An 11,787-nucleotide genomic window follows, 5' to 3' on the forward strand; every position below is an offset into this window, starting at 1 on the left:
CCTCAACTGGAATGCTCAGCTTCCTCATAATCATCTTGGTGTCCCTCTTGTCCATCTTCCGGGCCCTGTGAGCTTGGTATTGGCGCTGAATTATGCCAACCTTGAGGCAAAACATCCGGGTGATCTTTGCCTCCATGCGAGCCATCCATCCCTTGTCAACATTAGGAGGAAAGGAAGCCTTAACATCCTGGTGGGCAGCAGTAGCAACACCATGGGCATGGGGTGGACCTTGACCTTGAGATCGTTAGCCTTGTGCTGCGTGCAGTGACACACCTCCATAAGATCCCCAAACCCCATAGCCTCCCAGCGAGCAACAATGAACCTCATGATGTACGGGGCATAGACCGGAGCCTTACGGGACATGATACAAGTCCAAAACTCCTCCCAAATGTAGTCCATCACATCAAGTTGTTGACTCGTGCCTCGGTTATGGTGAGTGAGGTATAGAAGGTTCATCGAGAAGCCAAAAATCTGATCTTTGCACCCAACCTTTGGATTCAAAACTTCACGGTATATGCGCGAAGGATGTCATAGACCGGAATGAGAAATTTGGAGGAGCCAAGAACTACCTCGCCGGGAAGGTAGAGATCATCTAGCACGGCCTTGTCAATGGGCTTCTTGGTGTAGTGAGCATGAAAGACATTAGCCGCGTTGGGGGGACCACGGGATAACCCAAACAGTGAGCAAACTGAGCCCAAGTGCTAGAAAGTTTTTTTCCCATCTGTCATCCAAGTCATGGTATTGGCATCATCGGTTCCCACATATATAGTGGCAAAGAACTGAGCATTTATATCTTCATTATAGTGATGAGTAAAGTTCATCAGCAGGATCAACCCAAACTCCTCACAGATCTCCTTGGCCTCTCCAAAATAAGCTGCGTGTTTGGCCATATGAGCAAAGTTGATGGAGGGCATGGGGGCAACACGGTAAGTCTTCTCCGCATATAAGTCATCATAGATCTTCTGCTGACCGGGATTCCAGAACTCTGCTGAGCATCTGTCACTTCGGGGCTTTGCATATGCATTGGACTGCCTCAACTTAGCATACTCCTTTTCTGACCACTTTTTGATGTTCTTGGAGTAAAGTTTCTGAATTTTGTCTCTCTGAGCTTGCTTGGCAATAGCTGCACGCTCGCGGCGAGTAAGCCTAGACTCTTCTTCCTCATCTTCAGCTGATGGTGCCCACTCAGTTTGGGGCATGCGGCGCATGCGCTTCGAGCCTTGCTCACCTGCACCTGTGAATGAATGCAACAGCGGGAAGGATAAACAATATTGCACAAGTTTCCATAGATCAGTAACTAGATGAGCAAGTGGACACTCGGTGAAGAAGTGTGTTGCAACGAGAAAAAGCACATGCATCGGGCGGCGAGCGATGCCGGGCCGGGCGGAAGTGCCAGCCCAGACCCCTAGCAACGGAAGTGCCGCTGCACATCAGCGGCAGTGCCGCCGGACCATGTAGGCTCAGATCTGTTGACAAAAGTTAGTTTGTGCACCAACAATCTTCACCAAAGTATGCATTTGGCCATCTAGTCACACAATATCCCTTTAAAACCCCAAATCCGCACCACAATGTCATCTAAGGAAGTCAACCAACCCATAGAGAGGGAGAGAGGAGGGAGAGAGGTACCAGAGGAGGAAGCCATGGAGGAGGGAAGCCCTAGGAGCACCCCCACCCGACCAGAGCTCGAGGAGATGCCGAAGGAGCGGCCGGCGGCAACTGGGGTTGGCGGCTGTGCGTGAGAGGAGAAGGGGGCGCGGGGGAGGGGGCGGGGAACTGGTCAAGTGACCAGATCGACCCCCGTTACCTAACCCTTAACCTCGTGAGTGACCGGCAGTGCCGCCCGGTTCCAGCGGCAGTGCCGCGCCTGGGCATGTGGGCGGCAGTGCCGGCCCACAGCGCCGACATGCACGGTGGGCTCCCGTGTCCCGTTCTCCGGGCAGTTTCACAAGGAAACAAGTGCAATAGAGTTTTTGGAGAGGTTTTCGGGGATAAGGCAAGGTTTGGGATAGAATGTGCACACTGTTAATGGTACATTATCAGTCATTTTTGCAAATAAAGACAAAAAACGAGTGATTTCCCATAAGAACATATAGATGTCAAATGAAATCCACTTAGATCCAAATAACACCAACTCTTCACAAAGAATAGGGTGGTGGCCTAGGCCACCATGTATGAGTGTTATGGCATGGCACCGCGAAGATATATCTTTGGCCCAAAAGCTATACTCGTCACTGAAGCTCACATATCAACACATGATATAAAGAGAATGGTTTCTTACTATTGGCATTATGGGGGAGGGATAGATCAATAATTTAAACCGCACTCCCCTATCTCCATGCCCACATCTAAACCAAACAAAGTTTTGAGAAGAAGGTGTGTTTGCAGATGGTCAAGCTATACTCGTCGAATCAATGATATTTAGCTCAATCCTCAAATAGCAAAACCTTGATTCATCAAGAGGCTTCGTGAACATATCGGCGAGTTGATCTTTGGTTGGAACATAGCATAGCTCAAAATCACCACGGGTAACATGATCCCTAATGAAATGATTCCGGATCTCAATAAGCTTCGTTCTTGAATGTTGCACCGGATTATAGGCAATATTGATGGCACTTTCATTGTCACATAAAAGAGGCACTTTGTCACAAGCGACACCATATTCCTTTAAGGTTTACCTCATCCATAGCAATTGAGTGCATCCACTTACAGCGGAAACATATTCGGCTTTGGCGGTGGAGAGAGATATATAATTTTGCTTCTTAGAAGACCAACATAGCAAGGACCTACCAAGAAATTGGCAAGCCCCGGAAGTTGATTTCGTATCATCCTTTTCTCCCGCCCAATCCGCATACGTGTATCCATTAAGAGAAAAACTTGAGCCTTTAGGATACCAAAGACCAAATCTTGGGGTATCAACCAAATATCGAAAGATTCTTTTGAGAGCAATCACGTGGCTCTCTTTAGGAGAAGATTGATACCTTGCACACACACCAACACTCAACACTATGTCCGGTCTAGATGCACAAAGGTAAAGCAAGGATCCAATCATGGAGCGATATACCTTTTGCTCCACCTCTTTACCATTGGGATCTAGTGCAAGATGACATTTAGTAACCATTGGACTGGCTACATTCTTCATTTCCGTCATCTTGAAACTCTTGAGCATGTCTCTTGGAGATATTTTGCTTGATTGATGAAAGTCCCTTCTCTCAATTGCTTGATCTCAAAACCAAGAAAGAACCTCATCTCTCCCATCATAGACACTCAAACCTATCGGTCATAAGCTTTGAAAATTCATCATTGAAAGCTTTCTTAGTAGAGCCAAAGATAATATCATCAACATATAATTGGCAAACGAAAAGCTCCCCATTAACCCTCTTAGTAAAAAGAGTGGGATCGATTATCCCAACATCAAACCCACGGTCTATAAAAAATTCTTTAAGGTGCTTGTACCAAGCTCTAGGAGCTTGTTTGAGACCATAAAGTGCTTTATCAAGCTTATAAACGTGGTTAGGAAAGTCGGGATCCTCAAACCCTGGTGGTTGCTTGACATAAACCTCTTCATGCAAAGGACCATTAAGAAATGCACTTTTCACATCCATGTGTTGTAGCTTAAAATTATGATGTGATGCATATGCAAGAAGGATACGGATGGACTCAAGGCGAGCCACTGGAGCATCAGTTTGTCCAAAGTCAATTCCTTCAATTTGAGAGAAACCTTGAGCTACCAATCTTGCCTAGCTTGTTCCTCACAACAATTCCAAACTCATCTTGCTTGTTCTTGAATATCCATTTATTGCCTATAACATTGCGGCACCGTGGTGACCCTGCATACCACTGCATGTTGTAGTATGCCAGTTGTTGACATAACATGTGCGAAGTACCAATCCGCAAATATTACATCCCTCGAAGTAGTACAACAGAAACATAGCTAGTCTTTATTTTACTCGCTTAAGATTACAAGACATATATGTACATCACATTGGAGATCCTCCTGTGTCCATAGAGGATAACTCAACGGTTCTAGGTGAACCCTACTTAACTTATACAATATAGGTCTAAGCAGGCTTAATACCATTTCTACTCGAGCAGCTAAATACTATAGAGTTTGTGTTGATCGACTACTACTACTTATGTTGCTTAAACATTGTCTTCTTCCGGAACCTCTCCAGTTCCATACACGATCAGGTAATCTACCCCCTCTACTCCTCCAGAGAGGTCTTGTTCTTCATAGCAGACCGCATCTACTCCTTCTGGTCCTTCATTGGCCTCCTCCAGGTGGTTTAGACAATCTAAGCATGGGATTATAAGAGGTATGAGTACGAGCGTACTCAACAAGTTCATTATAGGAAAGAGGTGTTTTATGCACTAGCTACGGCATTAGACCAGAAGTCAAATGCCAATGCAGGTTTTTGTAAGCATTTCTTCAAAAGGTTGCTTTTATTCAGAAGAACTATGTCCGTTAGCCTTCACCGGGTGTCTAGAACTTCATGGAGTTCCTTTCCGGCCACATTCGCAGTTCCAAAACCCGGAACAGGGAGTGACAGGTCATGATTCGTTACACTCTGCAGAGGTGTGTTGCTTTACCCATAAGAGATCTTAACCTTGGTGCCAACCGGGCAGCTTTCCCGTCCACACTTCCGTGGTGTGAGGCCCGGTATATGGTCTTAGCCAATCATTGCATTTCTCCGTGACCCCGCACACCCACCCTTTGTTGCAGTTCCGACCTTGGGTCCTCGCCGGTTAGCATATCCATTGGATATCATCCGACCTCGACTAATATCCCCGCCGGTCAGCATACCCAATTGGGTATCATCCGACCTCGATACCTTCACCGGCCTTCTGCAACCGCATCCGTTGATGTACGAGAAGGAGAAACACAACTGACTACTCCGTCCCACTCCAGATCTTATGGTTAACACGGGTCATACGGCACAAGAATCACTGGATGACATTTATTGTTAATCCTAGATGGATATAAACCCATTGCAATGGAACATCCACCAAACTCATACCATGGTTCCATTGCTCACCACATAGTCATATTCATAGTTATCAAAATAGCATTTTTGCTTTTCATGCAAGAGTGATAAGTATAGTACTTTGCAAGTAATTTGATAAAAATACTCAAAGTGACATGAGAAAGCGATGAACTTGTCTGGTGACCGCAAGGTAGTGCGATTGGATTGTTTGCACTAACCCTGGTCCTCTGTTTCTAAAAGATATCATCATTGTCCGATAAGGGCAATGGTTAAAGATTCAAATATGCATGCTTTTGATTTTTAGGGTTGTTCCCCCTTCCCGATGCTTAATTATTTAATGTCGGGGGTGGCGAATAAGCACGAGTTATAAAGACTCCTTAAGAGTTATTAAAATAATCCTTTGTGATTTTTATTAAGGAATTTATTCAAAGAAAATATTTTTATTTTATTTGATTCCAAATTTCTTAGAATAATTATGAGTTGTTATTCTCATTTTAATTATTAAATGCCGAGAACTTCTTTATTTAATTTTATTGGTAATATTTCATCATTCTCACTTTTAATATTTGTTCCATTTATGATAAAAGTATTTATTTTGAATAGTTCTCAAAATTTGAAGTGATCTAGATATTTTATTTATTTTTTTAGAGTTATTCTAGGATTTTTAGATTTATTTTCAATTTTTAATAAAAACACTATGGTCAAATGACCATTTTCCCCCTCCCTGGGCCCACTGGTAAGACCGACCGAGTGGTTAGGTTGGACCTGCCCGTTGGGCTCGGCCCAACCGGCTCACTCGCTCGCGTCGCCTCTCCTCGACCTAACCCTAATCCTCTCCGCTCTCTCGCGACGCTGCGTCGCCAGCACCATCACCGGCGTCTCCCGGCCGTTTCTGGCGGTCCCTGGCGGCGTGGTTGCTCGCAATCGAGTCGCCTCCGCTCGTCCTCGACCCCCTACTGCAACTAGGGTTGCGGTATGCGCGGCGATTCTCGTTGCGCCGATGCTCCTGGGCGTCGTGGTGGTGCTCAGGGCTTGCTGATGGTGCGCCGAAGCGGTGGTGCTTGGCGTAGCTACGGCTTGGTCGCAGCCTGGTGCCGCCATGACCAGGTGTGTGCTGCCGTACCGCCATGGACACGCCTACAACGCCTTGCTCCAGGTACGCCTCCTGCTCCCCCCTCCTCTCTTCTCCTCTTCTTCACCATGTTCTAGGGTTACTGGCCAAGCCTCCCTCTCTGAGGATGTTGGCCATGCCGTGCTGCTCCATTGTTGTGTCTGCTGCTTGATACGTCTCAAACGTATCTATAATTTCTTATGTTCCATGCTACTTTTATGATGATACTCACATGTTTTATACACTTTATGTCATTATTATGCATTTTCCGGCACTAACCTATTGACGAGATGCCGAAGTGCCAGTTCCTGTTTTCTGCTGTTTTTGGTTTCAGAAATCCTAGTAAGGAAATATTCTCGGAATTGGACGAAATCAACGCCCAGCATCTTATTTTTCCACGAAGCTTCCAGAACACCGGAGAGAGACCAGAGGGGAGCCAGGGGGGCCCCACACGCCAGGGCGGCGCAGCCAAGGGGTGGGGCGCCCCCCCCTATTGTGTGGCCCCACCAGGGCCCCTCCGAGGCTGCCCTTCCGCCTACTTAAGGACTCCGTCGCGAAAACCCTATACGGATAAGCCACGGTACGAGAAACCTTCCAGAGCCGCCGCCATCGCGAAGCCAAGATTCGGGGGACAGAAGTCTCTGTTCCGGCACCCTGCCGGGACGGGGAAGTGCCCCCGGAAGGCATCTCCATCGACACCACCGCCATCTTCATCACCGCTGATGTCTCCCATGAGGAGGGAGTAGTTCTCCATCGAGGCTAAGGGCTGTACCGGTAGCTATGTGGTTCATCTCTCTCTCCCATGTACTTCAATACAATGATCTCATGAGCTGCCTTACATGATTGAGATCCATATGATGAGCTTTGTAATCTAGATGTCGTTATGCTATTCAAGTGGATTTTACTTATGTGATCTCCCGAGACTCCTTGTCCCACGTGTGTAAAGGTGACAGTGTGTGCACCGTGTGGGTCTCTTAGGCTATATTTCACAGAATACTTATTCACCGAGTTATGATTTGAGTTGGATGTCTCTATGAAATTGTGGTGTGTTAGTACCTCCTATGAATGCTCACAAGTGACGGCGTGGGGTGTTTATTAGTACTTGGGAATACATCTTTAAGGTTTGCCTACATGATGAATTAGAGTTTGTTATCTTGCCAGAGAGTAATTCAGAATAGCATAGTGAAGTGCTTATTTATATTCCTTTATGATTGCAATGTTCTTTATATCACTATTAATCTATGTGCTACTCTAGTGATGTTATTAAAGTAGTCTATTCCTCCTCCATGATGTAATGGTGACAGTGTGTGCATCATGTAGTACTTGGCGTAGTTTATGATTGTAATCTCTTGTAGATTATGGAGTTAACTATTACTATGATAGTATTGATGTGATCTATTCCTCCTTTCATAGTCTTGTCGGTGACGGTGTGCATGCTATGTTAGTACTCGGTATAATTGCGTTGGTCTATCATGCACTCTAAGGTTATTTAAATATGAACATCGAATGTTGTGGAGCTTGTTAACTCCGGCATTGAGGTGCTCTTGTAGCCCTACATAATTAATGGTGTTCATCATCCAACAGAGAGTGTAGAGTGGTTTTATTATGTGATCAATGTTGAGAGTGTCCACTAGTGAAAGTATGATCCCTAGGCCTTGTTTCCAAATACCGCAATCATCGCTTATTTCACTGTTTTACTGCATCTTTACTTCCTGCAATATTACTACCATCAACTGCACGCCAGCAAGCTATTTCCTGGCGCCGTTACTACTGCTTATATTCATTCATACCACTTGTATTTCACTATCTCTTCGCCGAACTAGTGCACCTATACATCTGACAAGTGTATTGGGTGTGTTGGGGACACAAGAGACTTCTTGTATCGTGATTGCAGGGTTGCTTGAGAGGGATATATTTGACCTCTTCCTCCCTGAGTTCGATAAACCTTGGGTGATTCACTTAAGGGAAACTTGCTGCTGTTCTACAAACCTCTGCTCTTGGAGGCCCAACACTGTCTACAGGAATAGAAGCGTGCGGAGACATCACTGCTACAGCTGCTGCTATTGCTCTATTGCATGGTCTACTGTTGTGCTGCTGGCTGCTACTATGCCCTATTGCATGAACTGATGTTGCTGCTTGCTGCTGCTATGTTCTACTTGTCATGACCTATTGTTGCTACTCCTATTGTGCCACTGGACATGTTGTGGTTGATTACATGCTTGCTTGGCTAGCCCTGGCTACTGTTGTTGCTTAGATTATATGTGACTGCCTCTGTTCTTGCATCCTTGGCTTACTGCTACTTGCAATACTTGCATTTGCAAGTGCCAATTATGCCTGTGTGGTGTTGCTGTGAGGCTCTATCTAATCCTAGGGCTTGCTTGATTGTCCAGTTACACAATTTCATCCATTCTGGATGATGTGCCTCTGGATACAATTAAAATTTTTTTATACAATTTCTATTGATTCAATTGTTGCTTAGTTGTGGTGATTCAGTAACTCCCATGAGTTACTGATGCTCTAGCTTGCTCTCGCATGCTATGGTGATCCTATGATCACCATTTGCTTGATATCTGCTCACTGTGATACCTCTCTGTGCTTACTGATGGATATCCTTACTATTGTACAGCATTTCACCATGTGTTGGTGGATGCTGGTGCTTGGTAAAGCATGTGCATATGTTTACAGCGATCCCCCTGATGCTTAGCAAGTGTTTTTGTTACTTGTTATTTGATTACTTCATTTATCTATGCAGTTTATCATGTATCAGTGGATAAATGAGATGAACTGTTGTGCAGTGATGACTCTTGTGATGTGTTGGCTTGAGCTAGAGGGATGCCAACTATTGTTGGGGACCCTAGCTCTATTTTGACCCCCTCTGGGTAATGATAAGTGTGTAAGGCTTAATGTTTGGATGATTTTGTGTGGTTGAGTTGGCCTTAGCAGCATCTAGCTACTGTTTTGGTATCTCCAACCTATGTTGGCTTGCTGTGATGGGATAAGTGCTTGCTGGGTGATCAAACTTGATTGCCAGTAGCTTTTGATGTTGAAAATACTGGCATATACATATTTTTCTGCCTTTTTCTAATGGTTTCAAAGGGCTAGTGTAGTCTGGTAGATGTGGGTTAAGTATCTGGGATGGTTTCCTTCCTATTTCCATTTGGAAGATACTACCACTTGTATGGTTGGCATAACCATGGTCATATCCTTGATTCATCTCTTGATTTTGCTATTTCCACCAGATATCCTTGGTCTATGACCAAATGATGATCAAACAGGGTTTTTCCACCCTTGTGTGCTTGTGTGTAGCATGGCTATGTAATATTATGAACAAAACCGTCTAGTTTTTCCATGTTTCAACGGTATACCTCACTCCAACTCCTAGATTTTATTGATGTAGAGGATTGCTTATGTTTGATGGGTTGGTGCTTGCCCTGCTCCTCCTAGCTGGCTTGTGCTGGTGCTACTCCATGTGCTGGTTCAACAGTCACTTCTTCTTTGTGGAAAAAGAACTGGAACTTTGCTATTCTTGTGTTCTTGATGTTCTTGGTGTTCTTGTTGTTCTAGCTAGCTTTGGCTGACTGGTCGATGAATGGCTAGGGTTTTGGCGCTGAAAAGGTTTTATATGAACCTTTCCTGGCCTCTTTGGTCAACAGCAAGGCCTGGTGCCATTTTGGTGACTCCTCTGGCTGTGTGTGCTGGTGTGCATGCACACAGCCTTGTGAGTTGCTTGTGTGGTTCCATGTTGGAACTTGTGAAGTTGGTGGATCATCTTCAGCTGGTCTGATCTTATCCTGCCTATTTCCATTCTTTCTAACCTTCCAAGTGGCATTGCCACTTGGTAACAATGTGCATCTCTATTTTCATCTTGTCTATGCAGGGATCAAGAGATGATCAAGATGTGCTTCATCTACTGGTTGATCAAGAAGATCAAGAATATAGATAGGTTTAGCTTAGCTAGTTCATCAATTCATTGTAATTTTCATTTCATTTTCTTTTCTTTTATCACTTTCTAAAATTGTTATGTAATAGTTATTATATTTGGATATTGTAAAGACAATGTATCATGTGTGTGATGATCAATAAAGCTCATTGTTTCTCTAATGAGCTTATTGTAATATATTTCTATTATTTTATTATTTGTATTATCCAAATATAATATTATTTGTTGAATTATTACTTGTCTTATAATTTATGTGTTGTTTAAGTTTGAAAATTAATTCAAACTCATTTCAAATTCAACCACTCAACTCTAAGTGTCAAATTCAAATGTTTCCCCTCATTTCAAACCATAATACAAAAGAGATCATGTCCAAGTTTGTCGCACTATCGAAACCCTAAACCTGTCTGGTGTCGAGAGAGAAACTTGTTCCCTCTTAGGTTTTATGCAATTAAGCGCGAAATTTCTCCTAGTTTTGCGATGCAATGCACATCCCTTTTCTAATTCTACCCCGCAAACGTATGTAATCCTGGGATATTATAGCCTTTCCCCCTTAAAGAAAACTTCGTTCTGAAGTTGTGGTTGGTAATACCTGAACAGTTCTGGATATGCTTTCCTTAAATCCTCTTCCTTTTCCCAAGTGTCTTCCCTCTCAGGATGATGTTTCGATTGTATCTTGCAATACTTGATGGCTCTGTTTTGGAGTTGCTTCCAAATTTCCTCCAGAATCTTGGCTGGCATCTCAATGTAAGTCAAATCTGGCTGAAGATCTAGGTCTTCATGGGATACTGGCTCATCTGGTGTCTTTAAACATCTCCGAAGTTGTGAAACATGAAATATCACTACAAGAAAAGTTCTGATAGACAACGTCTCAAAATCGTCCGCTAAGGGGTATTTTTCGTCGCCTATGGGCCTAACCCGTTCCCCTTTACTCCGAATCTTCCGAAGACCTTTCATCGATCAACTCTTTAGGTATACCATGTTCAAACTTTGGTTCCCATGTCCTTCTCTTCTAATCTGCGTAGCTTTTCTGTCGGCTTTGAGCTATTTTGAGTCTATCCCTAATCACATCAATAATCTGTTGTTTCTCCGTCACATAGTCTGGATTAAACACTTTGCTTGAACCCGCCTCGTACCAACAGATAGGTGATCTACACTTCCTTCCGTAAAAAGCTTCAAACGGTACCATCTCGATGCTGCTTTGATAGCTATTATTGTATGAAACTCGCCAGTTGCAAGTGTTCTTCCCCCACGATCCTCCAAAAATCTATGCACAAGCTCAAGCATGTCCTCTAGTATCCGTTTCTTATTGTTCTTATGTCCTCCCGTTTGAGGATGATAAGCGGTGATGTAGTCCAACTGATCCTAAAGCTGTTGTTTCCAAAAGCCGAGGAATACGTATCCTCATCTAACACTATCTTCTTTGGAACACCATGTTTGCTCATAATCTCTTGATGTAGAGATCTATAAGCTCACCCGTATCCTTCTAATTTACCGCTTAAGAAATGCACTTTTCGTCAACCGGTCCACTAATACCCATATCATGTCCTTCTTTTTATTGGTCATGGGTAGTTCCAGTAATGAAATCCATACCTATCTCTTCCACTCACTCGAATTGGTAAAGGTCCTAGTACCTGCCAAGCTGATGTTCAGCTTTACTCTCTCGGGCAAGTATGACATTCAGCCACATCGAGTACCCCCGCTTTCATGTTATTCCACCAAAACAACTCTTTAAGTCCATGTACATCTTCGTACTT

This window comes from Lolium rigidum, chromosome 7 (genome assembly GCF_022539505.1).
Source record: "Lolium rigidum isolate FL_2022 chromosome 7, APGP_CSIRO_Lrig_0.1, whole genome shotgun sequence".
In the NCBI taxonomy this organism is placed as follows: domain Eukaryota; kingdom Viridiplantae; phylum Streptophyta; class Magnoliopsida; order Poales; family Poaceae; genus Lolium; species Lolium rigidum.